The sequence below is a fragment of the Vombatus ursinus genome, unplaced genomic scaffold (genome assembly GCF_900497805.2).
Source record: "Vombatus ursinus unplaced genomic scaffold, bare-nosed wombat genome assembly UNPS02015089.1, whole genome shotgun sequence".
Taxonomy (NCBI): Eukaryota; Metazoa; Chordata; class Mammalia; order Diprotodontia; family Vombatidae; genus Vombatus; species Vombatus ursinus.
The window spans coordinates 5,569,471-5,592,845 of NW_020954867.1; the positions used below are offsets into that span (position 1 = coordinate 5,569,471).

The window sequence follows — 23,375 nt, forward strand, 5'->3', positions numbered from 1 at the left end:
CTTGTTTAGGGGTTCTTAGGTTTTTTGGGTTATGGTCCCCCTGGTAATTTGGTAAAGCCCATGAACCCCTTCTCATAATAGTATTTTTAAGTTCACAAAATAAAATACATAGAGATTACAAACTATATAAATGACATTGAAAGACAGTTATTAGAATGTTAAAAAAAAATCAGCCAATTTACAGTAATGCATGTGCTTCTTAATTTGAAAAAAATTTGAAAAAAAATTCCCATTGATTTTGTTGGAAATTTTTTTCTCTATGTGGTACACAGAAAATTCTTTTAAAACTTTTACACTTAAACATGTATAATGTTCCTTAGCTCTTCTCCTGGGTGGAGCCAAGGATAGAATTTGCCTAAACTGGGATCTCTTGTAGTACCAGGTAGGACTTCTCAAACTGAGTAGCAGAATGACAAATTGTGGTTGTTTAGTTCTCACTCAGGGAAGAACCAGATCATCAAGTTCGTCGTTGTGGAATGTGGACTCAGTTACCAAGGATACAGGTTTCTGAGGCGATAATGCAGAAAAAACATGAAGCATTTAAATCAAAAGTGGAACCTAGCATCAAAGTTCAATATTTAAGAAAATATTGTGGCCTTGAGAAAGTCAGGAGGGTAGAGTACTAGACTCTTTTCATTAATAATATGTAATCATTCAAGCAAGCTGACTTATTGCACTTTGAACACTTGTCTTATCTCCAGAAACTAAACTCCTCTAGGATTTCTAGCTTCTTAGAAGTTTCTTCTCCCTCTTCCCACCTGTAGTCTCATCTCAGCACTACCTCCACAGCTATAGCCAGGGGGCACTAAGTCCTCCTATACTCTTTAATAACATATGAATAAGACGAATAATACATTTAAAATATAGGTGAATTAAAGTTTTTAAAGAACTTCAATTGTGAAAAGAACTATCAATGTGAAGGTTGTTGCTTAAGGTAGCCTTTGAGAAGGCAACATGCATGTCATGTTGGACATCTAATACACTTTGATTGTTTTGGGGTTTTTTGGGGGATTATTTTTATTTTTTTATTTTATTTTATTTTATTTTATTTTATTTTTGGTGAGGCAATCAGGGTCACACAGCTAGGAAGTTTCAAGTATCTGAGGCCGGATTTGAACTCAGGTCCTCCTGACTCCAGGGCCAGTGCTCTATCCACTGTACCACCTAGTCGCCTCTTATTTTGATATTTGATTATGGTTGTTGAAAATCATGATTTGTAAAGATAGGTTGTTGCAAATGTAGTTAAATTATCTCTAATTTGCTTTACAAGGCAATGATGGGGACTTTTTCCTAGTTTTTTTTTAGTTGAGTGCCAATTGTTTTTGTAAGTAAAACAGTTCCTGAGATCACATGATCTAGTAGCAGGTCTGATAACTACATGAATTTTGAAATAGTGATGAATCTGAACAATATTTCAAGGTATCTGCAACATCCATAACGTGATATGAAAATAGTTGTGATTTTTGTTGGTGACAAAGTCACAATTGTTGCTAAAACTGCTGTGCTTTGTTGCCTATCTTCATAATTTTAAAAAAATGGTAAATTTCATTTATGGGTTAGTGAAAACAAAAATGTCATTTTCTTCTTGCCCAAGTTCATGTATCCTCTGAAATCTATCCATAGATGCTTGGAGAGTCCGTAGATACTAAGTTAAGAATCCCTGTTCCTGGCATCATTGGCTTTTCTCAAGAAATTGCCTGGCCTTATTCAAGCTTACTTATGATCTGAAACTAAGGCCTAGTTGGGGCAGTGGCTTATCATACCATAAAATCATTTTTCTAATCTTGTGACTCTTTTCAAAGAGATCTAATAGCTTTACTGTTCCATTATTCCTCAGAGTAGATTGGGATTTCAAAAGGGTGTGTCAATAGATCTTGTTCTTTGGTTTTAGTAGGCAGGCATGAATTCTGGCTGAATTGTTTCCACTCTACTCATCCCTTTTTTTACTAGCTAGTAATCCATTCATTCCCGCCCATGGTCAACTGATAGGCTGATAGGCATAAAAATAATAGGCTATTGAAATGTTAGACCACCTCAGTGGTCCAGCTACACCAGTCTGTCAGGAAGGTGGAGGCTAGTAGGAAGTATAAATATAGTTTCAGCATTTCATTTCATCCTTTTATTAAACCCTGTTGTTGTTTTAGTTATGTCAGACTCTTTGTGACCCTATTTAGGCTTTTCTTGGCAAAGATAGTGGGGGGGTTTGCCATTTCCTTCTCCAATTCATTTTACAGATGAGGAACTGAGGCAAACAGGGTTAAGTGACTTGCCCAGGGTCACATAGCTAGTAAGTGTGTGAGGTCAGATTTGAACACAGAAAAATGAGTCTATTTGACTTCAGGCCTGGCATTCTATCCACTGTGCCACCTAGGTGTCCCCTTTTATTAAACCTTTCTCTAGATAAAAGGGAATGTGATATACCTTACTAATTCCGAAGTCTGTGGGTCTAGATTCCCAGTGCCTTAGTTGGAAGGGTTGATTAGACACAAATAACCAAAAGAGAAAAAAAAAATCCAATTTGTATTCAAGGCTCTTCTTAAAGGTAGGGGTTGGATCAGGCAGATCCACAGCTAATATAAACTAATCTAGCTAATATTGTCTATTAGGACATATGTCCTGCTCTGAGAAAGGAAGTGGCTTATAGTCAGCCTGACATGAGGTAAAAAGATGTCACTTTCTTCTCTTCCCTACTCAGGTATAATTCCCAGTGGGATATGAGTGGGATCTGTATAGTTTGGCATATGGGTATCTTTATCTAACTATGTTCCTTGGTGTTAGAGGCTGTTGCCACCCTTTCATGACACCTTGGTCGGCTAGTAATGTCTGAGATTTCAAGGAGCAGAGATATATTTACTTCTAAATTCATTATAAAATTCTTAGTAATATGCAAACCACCTGAGGAAAACACAAATCATACAGAGAGGTGTGTGCTGTTGCTATATTTCAACCTTTGGGTCCTATTCTTGGTGTGGCCCTTGGAAGTGAAGCTGCTTGATTTTCAGAGGGTGGAGGATGAGGGCATGCACTTTAGGTTCTGTGGATTTTATAGAGAGGTAAACAAGAAAGAGGGATTTTTTTTATTAATTTATTTTAAACTTAAATACTAAAACTTAATTACACAATAATAAAATAAAAGGAAACATATTATAAACTTAAATACAAAATTTTTAAAAATTGCCACATGCACAGCAGAATGTAAGAGAGGATTCAAAATATACAGCAATAAATTTCCATTTCAAGAAAGCCTGTATAATAAATACTACACATTGCTTTCCAAGCTGTACATCTTTTCTTTGCTTTTTTGTAGGTTTTCTTTTGTTCTCTGCTATGCACTTTTTACCTTGTTTTTCCTCCTTCCTCCCTCTCTTCCCCAAGCAGGCTATGATTAAGCACAGATATATTTTATATACATACACTCATACACACACACACACACACACACACACACACACACACACACGAGCACACAAACACACCTGCTCCCACATGTATTTTTAACTTTCTCTTGAGTTTTGAGTTCTACTTCTACCCTGTTTCTCCAAGTTTGTCCCAACCAAGATTTCTCTGATATTTGTTCTATTTCATAACCTCACTTCAGTTTCTTTAGAAGTTTGTATATTATTAAGGGACTATATCACATTAAAATAGTGTTTTTTTGTTAAATCTTTGATTCCTTCTTCTTATTTATTTCTCCTTTCCTCACTCTTCCCCCTCCCACCCCCATCTCCCATTCATTCATTTAATTCTTGCTTCTGCCCCAGTGGTAGCTACATAGTTATTTATAGAGTCCATATAACATATGGTCTCTGGACATCATAGTTGTTAGTCTTTAGTTTCTTCAGTTTTATTCCCACAAAAATCTCTGACTCTGAACTTCCTCTTCTTTTTCCCCATGAAGAAATCTCAGTTCTATTACCAGGACTCTCTTTGTTCAAGTTTGATGTTGGGGTGACATAAGGCACTTGCATGTCATTGAACAGTAGCGAAAGGAGATTGCCCTTACAAAGTAAGGATATGCAACAAGCGTACACTGATATTTAGCCTCTCTAGCTATGGCCTCCCACATCTCCATATGGAAACACGTTTGGTTTTCAGGGAAGGTTATAGGGAAGGACATGGTGACTTGTGTAATGTCCAGAAATCTACCAAGTCAGAGGACTCTAATAGCTGACACTTTTTATGCCTTTTGGTGACTAGAAAGCTGAGTCAGGGAAGTTTTGTAAGCCATAGACAACTTTTCTTCTTTTTGGCCATTGTGGTCCTATCACATCCCACTTCATGTTGCTAATTGTTTTGGTTATCTTACTATTTTTTATGACCTTGAACTTGCCTAATCCCCTAGCCCACTTGATCAAATAGTGTTGAGATCGAAGCTAAGAATAGGGGCTGTGTTACAACTTCTGTACTAGCAGCACTCTGATTTCTACAAGAAGCCCTTGTTCATAGAATTGAGTAATCTAAAAAACACCAGCACATTGAAAATAGTGTCAAAGTTTATTAAAACTACTTATGATTATAGATGTATTTCAATCTAGTTGCTTTATAGAAATACCATAATCCTAAGCTAACATCTTTATTAGATAGATTGACTTCTAAATAGGTAGGAAGTTGTGATCACATTTGTTATATAGAACTTTTGTTTTAATAAAATTTTTATTTCTAAAATAGCAGCCTATATTACTGTATAGGCTTTTATCTGAAACAGGACAAAATCTTGTCATATAACTTAGGACATTACTGATACTTGCTCAAAGTAAGATTTAATATGTGAATGTTAAACATATTTCTTGCACCAATTTGTTGAATGAATTCACTTGATGAATGAATAACCTGACCAGGTTATTTTAATTTGTAATATTAAATCAGGTTTTAGACAGTTGTATATTTCTTAGTAACATTTCTACAATTAGTATGGCAACTGACACCATAAATTCTGAAACTGACTCTTCTTAGTACTTTTTACCACTTCTAAAGTTTTAATTTACTACAAAAACCCATGAAAAATGCATGTTGTATGGATAAAAAAGAACCAATAATTGTGTAAGCACTTAATGCGCTCATCTCTACTGCATGTTTTGGCAAGTTTTATTCTGTGTTTGCTTTGTTGGTGGAAAGGCATCATTTGTGGTCAGCAGAGTGGAACCCTGCCATTCTGGGAGCTATTTTTTGTTATCAGCCACAAAAATCACTCATGGTAAGAGTGTTGTCTGTCACCTGTTATACTGTGTTTAGTTTTTTCTAGAAATAAACACTTTAGATCATCAACAGCACACAATTATTAATACTTGTTGGTTCATGAATGAGGGAAAAAGGTAATGTTCTAATCATTTTACCATAACTTTGGATACCTGTTATCTACCTGTAGAGCCTTCCATTCACTGTCTTTATTGGCAGTCATTTATGTCCTTGGAGGATCTGCTAAAATTATCTAAAGGGTATAGAAATGAATGTCCTTAGAGTGAGAACTTTTGTTTTTGAAACCATTAAATTTGTATGTTTTTAAAACTTGAGTGGTATAGACATTTTTGGCCCTCAGTTCTTTCAGTAAGGAAGGTAAAATCATTGTTTTTTAGGGACAGCCATCTTTGTTGCTAAGATTAGTGGAGTTTCACTGTCTTGTTCTGTGCCATCCTCACAGTTATTCTCTGAATGGGCATACTGGGCCTAGTTTTTCTTTTAAGTATATAGTGAATATGAAAGGTTTTGGTACTGATTTGGGAAATGTAAATTATTGTAGTAGGGTGAAACAGAATTACATCAAAGAAGTATTAATGAACATTTAATTGCATGTCAAGGCTGAACACTAAACAGAATACATGGTTTGTTCAGGATGTGCTTGCGTGGAAACAAATCCAAAGAATAAGAGGAACAAAGTTTTACATTTATTTTCTTTTGATAGTCGGCAACACTGATTAACCTTATGTGCAGAACAGTATATTCAGTGTAATGGGGAAAGGGAGAGGCAGAATCATAGACCTTACCTTAAAGAAGTTTTCAGTGCAGTTGACTTGATAGGGCAAAGACATTAAAAAGGCAGAAGAATGCATACTCATAAACTGCCTTTTCCTATTAAGTGTAAACATGTCTGTGTTATCTAAATAAAAGTAGATGTTCAGTGGAATCTAGATCAGAATGTGATGGCGTTAGTCAGGTAAGTACTGACATGGAGCATGACCAATATAAAAACTTACACAAGATCATTTCATTTAGTGGTTTTGAAAGTTTGCTACACTCAGCAACCAAAATATAGATTGTTCTTTGATCTTTGGCTTGCCATTTTACAGTGTTACAATTCCAAGGACTAAACTCCATGAAGAAGTAAATGCTTTATGATCCTAACCTTCCATCTCCATGTAGTTAAACTGACTTATGTTGACATATGAATAATATTTTTTAAAAAAAGGCACGGAGAGCCAAACTTTGAAATAGATTTACACGTATTATGATTACAAATCAGCTTCTTTATTTCTCCTTGGCACATTCTCTATCGAAAGGGTAGAAGGTTACTCTATGGCTCCCAGATACATTGTGCTTTTGTCATTATTTTGCCCTTCTTTTGTTAGTCCCAGCAATGCTCTGTATTGCCTGAATAGTTTGTTAGGCTGGTTGTAATGAGGAGAGAATAACTAACTGATTTACAGTATCATAGGATTGTAAATTTAGAGCTCATGGGACTTTGGCTGTTTGATATCAATGCAGTTTGTTCTTTTGGAGCTATATTTTCATTTAATCAGAATTTGGAAGCAGTGAAAATAATAACTATCTTTTTGCTTATGTTCAGTCACATTTTATTTTGTCACTGTTGCAAGACTTTTATGCTTATTGCAGAGAACTTAGACTCTAAAAATAACTTACTGAGTGGCACAAAAAAGTATGACTTCTTTTCCAACAGAATTCCAGAAAGCTTTTGAGGTTGGTCTACTATAATGTTACTATTAACTACCTTCTGGCCAACGAAGGGAACTGAAAGTCTTCCTTTCCATTTGGCAAATGCTAAATTATCATAAGTTGTATTCTTATTTATAAAATCTCCTCCCTTATTTGCAATCTCTTATGGTATTGTTGATATTAGAAGTGATTCTGAACCAGTCATGTGATGGGGCTGGGGTTGAAAATTTTGTTTCTCAAGTCTTATATTTGAAACATAAATGATACGAGGAGAAAATTGTGCTATTGACTTTATTCATTTTAAAAAAGAGCTACTGAATTGTCAGATTTTATCTGAGTTAATGCAGCCCTGAATAGGTCATTTAATGACTTCAGAATTTATGGGCTAAGACAGACTTGCTGGAAAAAAAAAATCTCTTGAGGCTGAATTTCTTTATGGCAACTAAGTGGCATCCTGGAGTGAGCACTGTGTCTGGAGTCAGGGAGACCTGAGTTCAGATTTACTTCAAATTTCTCAACTATAATATGGGGATAATAATAACACCTACCTTCTACAATTGTTGTAATAATCAAAAAAGATAATTTTTGTAAAGCATTTAGCATAGTTCCTGTTATGTAGTAGGTACTTGGTAAATTCTTATTTCCTTTTTCTCTTCTCTTTCCTAACTAGTTGGAGCATTGTACTACTAACCAATTTGGTTTCAGAACAAATGGTTTTATTCTATCAGAATTAATGATATTTTATCAATTTATTTTTGCAAAAATTTTTTTTAACATTTTGGTCAAAGCCAACTATTCTCATCTACTTTTCTTCAAGTCTTTAATATCTAATTTTTGCTACCCTTTTTCATATTTAACTTTAAATGTATTGCCATTTTCATCTGAATTTCTAAAAATAGAGCTTGGACCACAGAATTGTACAATCTTGCAGTTGGAAGGGACTTGAGAAGCTTTGCACTCCCTTTATGGCATGATATATAACTGTTTAGTCTTTGCCTGAGGACCTCTAGGGACAGGGAACCTGCTCCTTTTTGCAGCTGACTATTCCACTTTGGATAGATCTTATTCTTAGGAAGATTTTCCTTACATCATGGCCAAATATCTATGTTTAAAACTTCTGCGTATTGTCTCTAGTTCTTTCTTCTGGGGCCAAGCAGAAAAAGTCTTACCTCTCTTTTCACATGAGAACCCTTCTGATGCTTAATGAAAGTGTTTATGTCTGTGGCTAATTCTTCTCTTTCCTGGGTTGGCTACTCCTAGTCCCTTCAGTCACACCTTATTTGACATGAACTTAAGGCCTTTAATGTCCTCACTGCCTTATTTTGGATATTCTCCAACTTTATTTTAAAATGTGATGCCAAAAATTGAACACAGTATTCCAGGTAGGAACTGACCTTGAAAGAGCACATCAGGGCTAATTACTTCCCTAATTTTGGATGTTATGCTTCTTGTAATGCAACCTGATATTATACATTAGCTTCTTTGGCAAGTATATCATACTATTTACTCATTGAGGTTAGAATCTACTAAAATACTCAGATCTCTTTTATATGAGCTGATATCCAAGACATACTTCTCCCTTCTTATACTTGGGAAGATGATTTTTTTAACTCAGATGTAGTATTTTACATTTAGTCTTGTTAGATTTTCTCTTGATTTGATTGAAGCCAACATTCTAGCTTATGAAAGGCCTTTTGTATGTTTACTCTTTCATCCAGCATGATAACTATCTTTTCTACTTTGTTATTTGCAAATTTGATAAGCATGTTACTTATGTCTTTATCTGAGTCATTAATAAAAATGTTAAATCACATAAGGACAGATTCCTAGCACATTCAACTAGAGGCTAGAAGTTGACATTGGACCATAAAAGTTTACATTAGGTTAAGATGTTTGCCTAATAAAGTCAGTGAAGACTTCTTGAAGGAGGTGGCACGTGAGCTGGGCCTTGAAGAATGGAGAGAATTTCAGCCTGTGGAAATGGGGCCTGGTGGGGAGATAAGAAGGTGGACAGTATTGAAAACAGGGTCAGAGGGGATTCAAACTATTTATCATTATAGATTTATTTAGATATAGTTACTGTACATAAACATCAGACTCTAATACCAACATCTTTGGTTAGTTGGGTAGATTAACTTCCAAACAGGCAGGAAGTTGACAACATTTGTTATATAGAACTTTTGATTTAATCATATTTTTGTATCTACAATAGCAAATACATGTCACTGTATGGGCTTTTATCTGAGACATGACAAAAATATGTTATATAAATTAAGATATTAACATGGCTGTTGTTCCAAATAAGGTTTAAGGTGGGTACATTAAACATTTCTTGCACTGCTATTTGTCAGATAAATTCATTTAATGAATGAGTCTCTCAGACTATTTTAATATGTAATATTAAATCAATATGTAATATTAAATCATTTTTAGTAACATTTTTATAATTGGAATAGCAGCCAAAACTGTAAGTTCTGACACTAACTCTTTCTAGTACTTTTTGTCCCCTGCTGGGGCTTTAATTTATAACTAAATCCATCAAAAATGCATGAAGATTTCATCAAGGAACACTGAGGAGGAGTGGTCTGCTAGGTAGGATAACCAGGAAATGGCAGTGTCACAAAAACCTGTAAGTGAAAAGGAATATGGTAGAAAAAGTCATGTCAAATCAGATTCTGCAGAAAAGTTGAAGGATAGATAAGGCTTGAGAAAAGGCTATTAGATCTGGCTGTTTTTAACTTTATTGGCATTTTGTTTTTGCATTACAAACATTTATAGATTACTCCAACTCCATGAGAATTTTTTTGTGACAAAGTAAAACAATTAAGCTAAACTAGCAATATATTGACCTCATCTAAAAGTACATGCAACATTCCATATCAGTACCACACACACCCCTCAATAAAGCAACAAAAAAACGAATTAATGGAAATCTATTTTCTACCAACTCTCATTAAAAAAGGAAAAAAATAGATTGCTTGTGACAAATATGCAGAGTTAAGCAAAACAGATTCTCTCAGACTGTATACAAAAGTACATATCTCATTCTATACTCTGAATATATCACTTCCATGTCAGAAGACAGTCTTTGGTCCTCTGGAATATTGCATAGTCATTGTATTGATTAGAGTTTTTATAGCTTTCAAAGTTATTTATAATAATGATAATGGTGGCTAGATTTATGTACTCTTTGTGGTTTGCAAAGCGTTTTACAAATAACATTTCACTTGATCATCACAACCACCTTGGGAGGTGTGTGCTGTTATTATCCCCATTTATAGTTGAGAAAACTGAGGCAGACAGCAGTTAAGTGATTTGCCCAGAGTCACAAAACTAGTAAGTATCTTAGGCTGATTTTGAACTCTGGTCTTCCTAACTCCAGGTCTACCATTCTATCCGGTATGCCACCTAGTTGCCTACTCTTCAGTGGTGTTACTTTCTAAATTGTTCTTTGGATTCTACTCATTTCTTTCTTTATCAGTTTATAAATGTCTTCAGCATTATTTATTTTTAGAATATAATTATAAAATAATTTATAATTATGATAACATATGTAATATAATATAAATTGTTGTTCTACTTATTTCCCTTTGCATCAGTTCATATTAGTTTTTCCATATCTCCTTGAGATCATCTATTTTCCCATTTCTTATAGAGTTATTCCATCATATTCATATACCACAACTTACTTTTCAGTTGATTGATTCTCCTTTGGTTTCTAGGCTTCTGCCATAGCAAAAAGAGCTGCTATATTTTTCTACCTATGGAATCTTATCTTCTTTCTTTGATCTCTTTTTGGTATAGTACTAGCTATTGTATAGCTGTATCACACAAAGGGATCATACTGTTGAGTAAGTAGCTTTTTGTGTATAACTCCAAATTGATTCCATAATGATTGTGTCCATTCACAAGTCCAGCAACAGGCCAGCAATATGCCTGTTTTCTCATAGTCCTTGTAACATTATTATTTTCTTTTGTCATCTTTGCCAGTCTGATAAACATGAGGTAGAATTTCAGTTGCTTTAATTTGAATTTCTCTAATCAGTGATTAGATTTGGAGTTGGGTTTTTTTTGTGTGTGTGTGACTTTTGATAGTTGGATTTCTTCCTCTGAATACTGCCTGGATATCTACCAACACTTACTTTAAATTGTCTCTTATAGTGTTAAATACAGTTGTTCAATACGTGGGATAGTTTTACTGATTATTCTAAGAATCATCAGTATTGACAAAATTTATACAAAAATTCTTTAACTTCTGTGCTTGATAAGCTTAGGTTCCAATGCTCTGATGGTTCTAATTAAAGGAAAATTTTAATTATTTGCTTTTCTGTGGTTTCATGTGTGAAACTGAGACTGGGTCAGTTCTTTCACAAGTAATTAATAAATTTTGTCTAGTCAAATAAAAAAAACATTTATAAAGGGCCTATTGTATGAAGTGCAAAGGATTAAAGAAAGGCAAATGACAGTTGCTATTTTCAAGGAGCTCACAGTCTAATGGAGGAAACAACATATAAGCAAGTGAAATAGTATAGACTAGAGTGAAAAGAAAACAGGCCACAGGACAGGGCCTTGGACATGATTAATGAGCATGACTTCTATCAATATCTGAAAAAGAAGACTGAGATGCTTTCAGAAAAGTAGGTAGGAGAACCAGGAGAGCACAGTGTCATGGAAACCTAGGGAGAAGAGGGTAATGGACACATCAAAGGTAACAAGGTTAAGAAGAATATGGGTTAAGAAAAGGGCAGTAGACATGACAGTTAAGAGTTGCTTAGTTAAGTTTGTTGAATAAAGAAATTCAATGTAAGAGTTATTTTTGTTAAGAGTTTTGAGCATTTATTAAATGATTCTGCAAAGTCTATAGCCAGGTGACTATTAATTCTTTAAAGCAGAAATTTATAATCTTATATGTCCCAGAAATCTTTGGCACTTTATTTCAGTCTATGCACCCTTTCTCATAATGATGCTTTAAAATTCATAAAATAAAATTCATAGAATTACAAATATTACAAAGAAAATGTTAGTGAAAAAGTTACCAGAATATATTTTTTTAAAAAGTCGATGGACCTTAGCTTACAAAACTTTGCTTTAAAGTGTGTGTGTGTGTGTGTGTGTGTGTGTATAAAACATTCAAAAGTGGAGTTTTTTAAGACTTCATTGCTTATGTGTTATAATAAGGGTTTCTTCTGAAAGGAAAAACTCATTTGGATTTTCCTTCAGAGTTTAAAGTTAATTCTATCCTGTCCAGGTATGCTCCTGGATAATGTAGTCCGAAATTCATTAGGAGGTTTTAATGGTATATTGAACCATTGGCAGCTTCAAAAAAGAAATAAAGACAATTATTAACATTTTAAAAAGAATTTTGTATTGAAGACATAATTTTGTTCAAATGAAGCTTTTCTTTCTTTTGGCTATCTGATTATTTCCCTTATTCTAATACTTAATACCCTACTATGTTAGAATTCAGTTCTTTTGCTGTTTGGGTCATGTTTTGATTTGATTGGAGTAGGTAGTATGCATATATTAAAAACCACTTGAGTTGTGACAGATATCAATTTCTGCATCAAACTTGAGCATATTACAGAGAACAATTTCCATTAGCACAACAGTCACTCAGTTTAAGAGCCTGTTCTTCATTATTTTTATTTTGCTTTATGGCAAACTTTATAGAAACTACGTTCACAACCATCAGGTATTTTTTTACAGGCATTAATACTTAAATATGGCTAAATACTGTTTAGTTGGAACCAAGAGTATTGTAAGGAGTGTAAGAGTATTGGATTTTAGAGGAGTTAGATGTTTATGGAGCTCAGTTCAAGGGAAACCAGTACTAACCAAGGTATAGAAATTCAACCCAAGAATCAAGTTGGTTCTAGGAGGATGGCTTTTGTTTCAGTACTGTGTTGATAGCAACTGAAGATTTATATATTGGGTCCTAAGACTAGTGACATCCCCTTTCTACTTTAGGATATCCAGTATTTCAAGGATTGTTAAATTTCACTTTCATGCAAAGGCTGTGAGATTCAAGACTAAAGTTCAAGTATCATAGTATTATATTAATATTTGAAGAAAAGTTACTTACACTCAAAGGGATATCCATTGATGCCTGTGCATTCAATTTTTTGAGATTTTTTTTGGGGGGGGCCTAGGCAATGGAATTAGGTGACTTTGCCCAGGATCACATAGCTAGTAAGTGTTATGTGTCTGAGGTCGGATTTGAACTCAGGTCCACCTGAATTCAGGGCCAATGCTTTATCCCCTGTACCACCTAGCTGCCCTGAGATTTCTTAATAGTATAGTATTATTTTCTTTGGGTCAGTTCCTAGTTCTCTTTGGTTCCAACTGGACACGTAATAAATACTTCTATCTATTCCTTTTGTAGATATTCTTAAGTCTTTCTCATTTAAAAAATGATTGTATTGTCTCATTTTTGTTAATCAGACTTTTAAAAATTGGAATTATATTTTACTAAAAATAGTAAGTTGAAGAAAGTCAAGTAAATCTAATAGTTTGTGGGAATTAACCTAATTTATGTAAAATATAGCAAAATAATACTAACGGATAATAATCTAGTATTACGTTTTCCTAAAAAAGAAATTAACTAAAAGACTTTTCAATATAGAGTTTGCATTCTAGGAGAAAACTACTTCATTAACTTAGTAGTCCCTTAATTGTATTCATTAATTAGTGAATACAATTGATCATTGTATTTGTTTTTGAGTGCTTACCCTTTTTAACTGTGAAAAGGGAAAGAGGTCCCATTTCATGGAAGAAAATTAGGCAAGGGAAAGTAAATAATTTGTTGACAATCACAGAGCCTTGGTGGAGGGTCTAACAACTCCTAATTGATTGTTGTCTTTGATGATAGTTTTATCTTGATAGAAACACACAGGCAGTTGTTTGTCAAGGACATAAAAGAGCTGAAATGCCTTTTCCAAAGATATAAGAGGCATTATGGCATTGTGAATAGAATGCTAGATTTAAAGTTATGAAAACTTGGGTTAAAATCCCAGCTCAGACACTTACTAATTATGTGACTAGCTAAATTTCTTAATCTCTTTTGGCCACAATTCCTCTTCTGGAAAGGGAAGGAGTTGAACTCATTGGTTTCTACAGTTTCTTCAAGCCCTAACTGCATGATTCTGTGATATATGTGTAACTTTGAAAGACCAGATTCTGTGCAACATTTTCTCATCCTGTCATTGTTGTTGATAATTTTTTCTTCATGTTTTTATTGTTAATATTTCTTAATGTCTTTACTCCTATTAACTCCACCCACTCATTCATTCATGAATTCATAAATAAGGTAAAAAAAATTGAATGAATATTAAATTCCAGACATGCAGTCAATAGTTCAAGTAGGTTCTTTTTAATGTAATTTTAAATTTAGATTTGTTTTAACATTCATTTTATAAAAATGTTGAGTTTCAAATTGCCCCTTCTGTTTAGACCATCCTCCACTGATTGAGAAGGTAAGCAATGTGATACCCATTATACATGTGAAATCATGCAAAACATATTTCTATCTTAGCCATTTTGCAAAAAAAAAAAAAAAAAGGCAAGAAAAATAAAGTAAAAAACAATGTGCTTCTGCACTCAGAATTCATCAGGTCTCTCTGTGGAGGTGGATGACATTTTTCATCATAAGTCATGGGTCATTGAATTGTCATGGATCATTGTATTGATAAGAATAGCTAAGTTTTTCACAATTAATTATCATTACAATATTACTGTTACTGTGTACAATGTTCTCCTCTTTCTGCTCACTTCACTTTGCATCAGTTCATATAATTTCTTATAGGAGAATAGTATTTCACCACAATCTTATACCACAACTTGTTCAGCCATTTTCCAATTGATAGGCATCCCATCAATGTCCAGTTATTTGCCAAAATAACAAAATAACAAAAAGAGCTGCTATAAATATTTCTGTACACAAGGGTCCTTTTTTTTTAATCTCTTTGAGGTTATAGACCTTGTAGTGGTGTTGCTGGGTCGAAGGATATGCACAGTTTTCTAGCCCTTTGGACACAGTTCCAAATTGTTCTCCAGAATGGTTAAAGCAGTTCACAACTCCACCAACAATGCATTAGTATCCCTATTTTTCCACATCTCTTCCAATATTTATCATTTTTCAATCTGATAGATGTAAGATGGTACCTCAGAGTTGTTTTAATTTGTATTTCTCTAATCAGTAGTGATTTAGAGTGTTTTTGTATGACTATTAATAGCTTTGATTTCTTTTTCTGAAAACTGCCTCTTCATATCCTTTGACCATTTATTTATCAGTTGGGGAACAGCTCTTATTTTTATGAATTTGGCAAGAAACGAAGCCTTTATCAGTGAAACTTACTGTACTTCATTGTTTGTGGTACTTTTTAACATAATGTCGTTTCCCTGATTATCTCTTTTAATTAGGTCTATTTTTGTTTGTGCTTTGTCTGAGATCATGATTGCTAGCCCTGCCCTTTTTTTTTTTAACTTCAGCTGAAACAAAATAGATTCTGCTCTAGCCCCTTATTTTAACTCTGTGTGTGTGTCACTTTATTTCAAATGTGTTTCTTATAAACAACATATTGTTGTGGTCTAGTTTCTCATCCATTCTGCTATCCACTTCCATTTTACGGGTGAGTTTATTACCATCCACACTCACATTTATGATTACCAATTATGTACTTCCCTCCATCCTGTTTTCTTTTGTTTATCCTTTCTCTCCCTTTTTTATCCTGTTTCTCCTCAAAAGTTTTTGTGTTTTTGTTTTTGTTTTTGCTTTGACCACTGCCTCCCTTAATTCTCCCTTCCTCTTCTCATTCCCCATTCCCTTTCTCTTGCCCCCTTCCCTTCCTACTTCCCTGTTTGGCAAGATAGATTTCTATATCCAACTAAGAGTGTGTATGTGTTTATGTATGTATGCATGTATGTATGTGTGTGTGTGTTTATGTATATATTATATATATGTGTGTGTATATATGTGTGTGTGTATGGGTATTATGTTTATATTCTCTCATCTCCCATTTTGCCTTCCACTGTAAAAACTCTGCACATCTCTTTTATGTGAGATAATTTTCCCCATTCTTCTTCTCCCTTTCCAGTTTTCCCACTGTGAATTTCTTTCTCACCCTTCCATTTTTTTTTTTTTTTGAAGATCATCCCAACAGAATTGACTCACTACCATGCTCTCTGTCTATTTATACTCCTTCTAACTGGCCTAATAATGATAAAGTTCTTAGAAGTTACATGTATCATCTTTTCATATAGGAATGTAAACAGTTTAACCTTATTGAATTCCTTATGATTTTTATTTCCTGTTTACCTTTTCATGCTTCTCTTGAGTCTTGTATTTGAATGTCAGATTTTCTATTCAGCTCTGGATTTTTCATCAAGAATGCTCAAAAATTCTCTATTTCATTAAATGTCCATTTTCCCCCTTGAAGAATTATACTCAGATTTGCTGGATATGTTATCTTGTTTGTAATTCTAGCTCCTTTGCCTTCTGAAATGTCATATTCTATGCCCTCTGCTCTTTTAAAGTGGTAGCTGCTAAGTCTTATGTGATTTTGACTGTGTCTCTATAGTATTTGAGTAGTTTCTTTCTGGATGCTTTTGTTATTTTCTCCTTGACCTGGGAGCTCTGGAATTTGACTGTAATATTCCTGGGAGTTTTCATTTTGGGATCTCTTTCAGTCAGTAGTCAGTGGATTCTTTAAATTTCTATGCTATTCTCTGATTTTCCTTTATAATTTCTTGAAATATGATTTCTAAGCTCTCTTTTAACATTCATGCCTTTTAGGTAGTCCAATAATTCTTCAATGATCTTTCCTCAAACTATTTTATAATTCAGTTGTTTTTCCCATGTGATACTTCACATTTTCTTCAATTTTTTTCATTCTTTTCATTTTGTTTTATTTGTTTCTTGAAGTCTTATGGAGTCATTAGCTTCCACTTCCCCAATTCTAATGTTTAAGGAATTATTTTCTTTGGTGAGCTTTTATATCTCCTTTTCTGTTTGACCAATTCTGTTTTTTAAGGTGTTTTGTTTTTTTTAATTCTTATTTTCAGTTCCAAGTTTTCTCTCTTCTTCCCATTGAGAAGGCAAGAAATACAATACCCATTAGACGTATGAAGTCATGCAAAACATAATTCCATATTAGCCATGTTTCCAAAAAACAAAACAAGAAAATAGGTTCAATCAGAGCCTAGACTCTTTCCAGAGATGGATGGTATATTTCATATTGAGTACTTCAGAATTGTCATGGATCATTGTATTGATCACAGTTGCTAAATCTTTCACAGTTGATTATCATTAATTAAACTGTTGCTGCTACTGTGTATGTTATTCTCTTGGTTCTGCTCTTTATATCAGATCATGTAAGACTTCCCAGGTTTTTCTGAAAACATGCCCTGTGTAGTTTCTTTTTTTTCTTTTTAAAAAATAGTTATTTATTCATTTTTAGTTTTTGACATTCACTTCCACAGGATTTTGAGTTCCACATTTCCTTCCCTTCTCTCCCCTCCCACTACCCCATGAATGCATGCATTTTGATTATCCCTTCCGCCAGGCTACCCTGCCTTATATCGCACCTCCCTCCGCCCTATCCCCCCCCCCCCGCCCCTGCTTTCTCTTATCCCCTTCCCCTTCTATTTTCCTGTAGGGTAAGACAGATTTCTATACCCCGTTGCCTATGTATCTTATTTCCTAGTTGCATGTAAAAACAATTTTTAACATTAATTTTTAACTTTGAGTTCTATACCTATTCACTGCCATACCTGTTAAACTACCAAAAAGTTATTTTATAGAGCTCAAAGAAACAATAACAAAATTCATCTGGAAGAAAACAAAGTCCAGAATATCAAAGGAACTAATAAAAAGAAATGCAAGTGAAGGTGGCCTAGCTGTACCTGATCTTAAATTGTATTATAAAGCAGCAATCATCAAAATTACTTGGTACTGGCTAAGAAATAGAGTGGTGGATCAGTGAAATAGGTTAGGTATGCGAGACACAAAAGTCAATGACTATACTAATCACTATTTAGCAAAAAGTGCTGGGAAAAACGGAAAAATGTATAGCAGAAACTGGACATAGACCAACATCTTACACCCTATACCAAGATAAAGTCAAAGTGGATACACCATTTAGATATAAAGGCTGATTCTATAAGCAAACTAGAAGAGCAAGGAATAGTTTACCTTTCAGATCTCTGGAGAAGGGAAGAATTTATGACCAAACAAGAGAAAGAACATTATGAAATGCAAAATGGACAATTTTGATGACATTAAATTGAAAAGTTTTTATACAAATAAAACCATTACATACAAGATTAGGAGAGAAGCAGAAAACTAGGAAAGAATTTTTGCAACCAGTGTCTCTGATAAGGGCCTCATTTCTAAAATACATAGAGAACTAAGTCAAATTTATAAGATACAAGTCATTCCCCAAATGATAAATGGTCAAAGGATATAAACAGGCAGTTCTCAGAGGAAGAAACTAAAGTTATCTATAGTCATATGGAAAAATGTTCTAAATCACTATTGATTAGAGAAATGTAAATCAAAATGACTCTGAGGTAGCACATCACACCTATCAGATTGGTTACCATGACAAAACAGGACAATAATAAATGTTGAAGAAGGTGTGGGGAAATTGGGACACTAATACATTGTTGGTGGAGTTATAAAATGATCCAACCGTTTTGGAAAGCAATTTGGAACTATGCCCAAAGGTCTATAAAATTGTGCATAAAATTGTGCAGCAATCCCACTTTTAGGTTTGTATCCCAAAGAGATCATAAAGATGAGAAAAGGACCCACATGTACAAAAATATTTATAGCAGCTCTTTTTGTTGTGACCAAGAATTGGAAATTGAGGGGATGCCCATCAGTTGGGGAATGACTGAACAAGTCGTGGTATATGAATGTAATGGAATACTATTGTGTTATAAGAAATGATGAGCAGGCAGACTTCAAAAAAAAAAACTTGGAAAAACTTACATGAACTGATGCAGAGTGAAATAAGCAAAACCAGGAGGACGTTGTACACAGTAACAGCCACATTATGGGATGACTGTCTTTAATTGACTTGACTCTTCATGGCAATGCAGACAACTCCACAAGATTTATGATGGAAAATGCTATCCACACCCAGAGAAAGAACTGTGGAGTCTGACTGCAGATGAAAGCATGCTGTTTGCTCTCCTTTTCCTTTGTTGTTTTGCTTTATTCTCAAGGTTCTTCCCATTAGTTCTGATTGTTTTTTACATCATGACTAATGGGAAAATATGCTTAACATGAATGTATATGTAGAGTCTATATTGGATTGAATGCAGTTGGGGTGGGGAGGGGAAGTAGCAGGGGGAGAAAATTTTAAACTCATAATGTTATGAATGTGGAAAACTGAAAATAAATAAATTAAATTAAAACAAAACAAAACAAAACAAAAAACCCCACAAAACTTTGCATTCCAAATTCTCTGCCTTCCTCCCTCCCCACCCTCATTGAGAAGGTAAGCAATTCCATATAGGTTATATATGTGTAGTCATACAAAACATTTCCACAATAGTCATGTTGTAAAAGACTAACTATATTTCTCTCTGTACTATCCCACCTCCCTCCCACCCCTGCTTATACAGTTCTGTCCTTTGACCCTGTCCTTCCTCAAAACTGTTTGCTTCTAATTACCCCCACTCCCAATATTCCCTCCCTCTTATCCCCTTCCCCCTTACTTTCCTGCAGGGTAAGATAGATTTCCATACCCAATTGAGTGTGTATGTTATTCCCTCCTTAAGCCAAATCTGATGACAATAAAGCTCACTCATTCCCTCTCACCTCCTCACTCTTCCCCTCCACTGTAAAAGCTTTTTCTTACCTCTTTTATGTGAAATAATTTACCCTATTTTGCCTTTCCCTTTCTCCTTCTCCCATTACTTTCCTCTCTCACCCCTTAATTTTATTTTTTAAATATCATCCCTTCATATTCAATTCACCCTGTGCCCTGTGTCTATATATATTCCCTCCAGCTACCCTAGTAATGAGAAAGGTCTAATGAGTTACAAATATCATCTTTCCAAGTAGGAATATAAACAGTTCAATCTTAATAAGTCCCTTATGATTTCTCTTTCCTGTTTACCTTTTCATGCTTCTCTTGAGTCTTGTATTTGAAAGTCAGTTTTTCTATTTAGCTCTGCTTTCTCAAGAATGCGTTAAATTCTTCTATCTCATTGAATGACAATTTTCCCCGTCATAGATTTTACTCAATTTTGTAGGGTAAGTGATTCTTGGTTGTAATCTTAGTTCCTTTGACCTCTGGAATAGCATATTCCATGTTTTCCAGTCCCTTAATGTAGAAGCTGGTAAATCTTGTGTTATCCTGGTTGTGTTTCCACAATACTTGAATTGTTTCTTTTTGGCTGCTTGCAATATTTTCTCCTTGACCTGGGAAGCCTGGAACTTGGCTATAATATTCCTGAGAGTTTTCCTTTTGGGATCTCTTTCAGGAGGTGATCAGTGAATTCTTTCAATTTCTGTTTTCCCCTCTGGTTCTAGAATGTCAGGGCAGTTTTCCTGAATAATTTCTTGAAAGATGATGTGTAGGCTCTTTTTTTGATCATGGTTTTCAGGTAATTCAGTAATTTTATATTATTTTCTTTAGTATTTTTGGTACCTCCTTTACCAACCTGTTAATTATCTTTTCATAATTTTCTTTCATTGCTCATTTCATTCCCCAGTTTTTCCTCTACCACTCTGATTTTTAATATCACTTTTTCTTCTTTTAAAAAAGTACTCTTAGAATGTTGTACACAATAACAGCCATGTTGTGTGATGACTAATATTGATAAACTTAACCCTTTCTGGCAATACAAGGATCTAAGACATTTCCAGAGGCCTTGTGATGGAAAATGCTGTCCACATCCAAAGAAAGAACCATAGAAGTTGAATTGCTGTTTTTTTTCCTCTTCTGTTGAGTTTTGTTTCCTCTTTCTGATGGTTCCTCCTATTGGTTTTAATTTTTACTTACAACATCACTAATGTGAAAATATGTTTAATAGGAATGTAAATGTATAGCCTGTATCAGATTGTGCACTGTCTTTGGGAGGGTGGTGGGGAGGAAAGGGGATAAAAATTTTAAACTCAAAAGCAAATGGAAGTGATTATTGATAAATCAAAATAAATTAGTAAAAAAAAAATAAAAAAGTTCTCTTGGTGGCACAGTGGATAGAGCACTGGCCCTGGAGTCAGGCAGACCTGAGTTCAAATGTGGCCTCAGACATATAACACTCACTAGCTGTGTGACTTTGGGCAAGTCACTTAACTCTAATTGCCTCACCAAAAAACAAAAACAAAAGAATCTTTCTTTAGCTCTTCCAGGAATTCTTGTTAGCCTTGTGTCCAATCTGAATTTATTCCTTTAAGGCTTTGCTTTTAGCTCTTTTAACATTATTGTATACTGAGTTTGTATCTTTTTTTTTTTTTGGTGAGGCAGTGGGGTTAAGGGCCTTGCCCAGGGTCACACAGCTAGTAAGTGTCAAGAGTCTGAGGCCGCATTTGAACTCAGGTCCTCCTGACTCTAGGGCCGGTACTCTATCCACTGCGCCACCTAGCAACCCCTTGAGTTTATATCTTGAGCTTCTCTGTAATATCGAAGCTTTTTATGGTCAGATTCTTTTTGTTGTTTGCTCATCTTTCTAAGGTTTTTCTTGACTTTGATGAGGGAATTGGGTCACTGTCCCAAGCTTCAGGCTTTTTTGTTTTGTTGTTTTCATGGCTAGTTCTGGGGATCTGTAAATCCTCTGTGCATCCAAGGTGGTATGATCTTGGGAGAGTTGTGGTCTCAGCTCTCCTAGTCTGGACTCTGGTCCTTATGCAGATAGGAGCCCTGCTTCCTTTCAACCAGAAACATTAGTGCTCCTTTCTACCCTTGAACTGTGAATAGGAACTATGTAATAGGTAATGGAGATACCAGACAGCTCCCAGTCCTATGCCCAGTGCTAGTACAGGGATCCCCTGTAATTTATTTCTGCCGAGTTATCTAGTACCCTTACCATCTCTGGATGGTAAGTGCTATCAAAACTGCTGCTGCAGCTGATGTTGTGGCTGTACTGTGCTCTCTACCAGGCCCCATTCCCATGTCACAGACTTCTTGTTCTAACCTCCTAAGTTGTTTTGGGCTGGAAAAAATGTCTCCCCCTGACTTTTTCTTGGCTATGCTGTTCCTGAAATTGATTTGACACATTAATTAAATTTTTTTGGAGGGGAATGTTGGGAGAGTTTTGTTTGAATGCGCCTTCTAGTCTACCTTCTTGGCTTCACTCCCCCCCTCCCAACCTTCCAAGCAATCACTTACCAAAAGTTACATACCACTTATGTAGCACTATTACTTTAAAAAATTTGTAGCAGTTAAAGTATCCCTTATGCAAAAACAAAGACATAAGAAGAAACCCAACAAATTAATATCTTCATTTAAAGTTACCTTGAATGTCTACCATAATTTTTTTTTTGGGGGGCGAGGCAATAGGAGTTAAGTGACTTGCCCTGGGTCACACAGCTAGTGAGTATCGTATGTCTGAGTCTGAATTTCAACTCAGGTCCTCCTGACTCCAGGGCCAGTCCTCTATCCACTGTGCCCTCTAATTGTCCCCTAATGTCTACCATAATTAACAGTAACATAACATTAGTATTGTTGAATTCAGAATACTAGTAACATAATTTATAATACAGATTCTAAAATAGCTTTACATTGTAGTGAACAATTTAACGAACTTGTATAGTGATTTAAAACAAAAAGGACCCAGAATTTGAACATTAATTTAAAATTGTATAGAGACTGATTTCCTAAACTATTTATTCCCCAAGTGTTTATCTCAAATTTGAGAGACTGTATAGTACCTTGCTTATTCACTTTCTTCATAGTCCCCTTTCTTACACTGTTAGCATTTACACTACTTAATTCCTTGCTTTGTTGACCTATCATATGCACACCATCTTTTGGCTTATTAGAAATAGTCTTTTACAAACTAAACATTTAGAATCATAGAATTTTAGAGTTAAGTGAGACCTTTCAAAATTATTTAGTCTAGCACCTCAATTGAGAACCAATAGCTTTATATACCATTATGTTTTTATTCATCTAAGAGAGGCTTTTTGCAGCATGAAAGTGATTTTTGGAAATAGGTGAGCAGGGGTCAAAACAGGAAAAAAACTGGACAGCTTCATAGCAACACATGAGTTAACTATTCATAATATGATTTCATTAATTGTTTCTTTTTTAAGTGAGTTCCCAGAGCAGCAGAGTTGCCTGTATTCAAATGTAAGTATTAAAACAAAGCCAAATATAAATGACTTTTTGATTATCCACTGTTTTGCATGGTCCATGCTTTTGTTCATCTTTGTTCACCTGTGGTTAATTATAAGTCAACTCTAAATTTAAAACATTGTTCTTATTTTTTAGGAGTGTAAGACATAGAGAGATTAATCATAATTCATATTCACTAAT

General features: G+C 34.6%; 1 protein-coding gene across 3 annotated transcripts in view; it reads left to right on the forward strand.

Annotated features, from left to right (window-relative positions):
• The window catches only part of TDRD3 (tudor domain containing 3), a 205,222-nt gene that overhangs the window by 114,663 nt on the left and 67,184 nt on the right, over nt 1–23,375 (forward strand). The gene's annotated exons all lie outside the window — the stretch shown is intronic.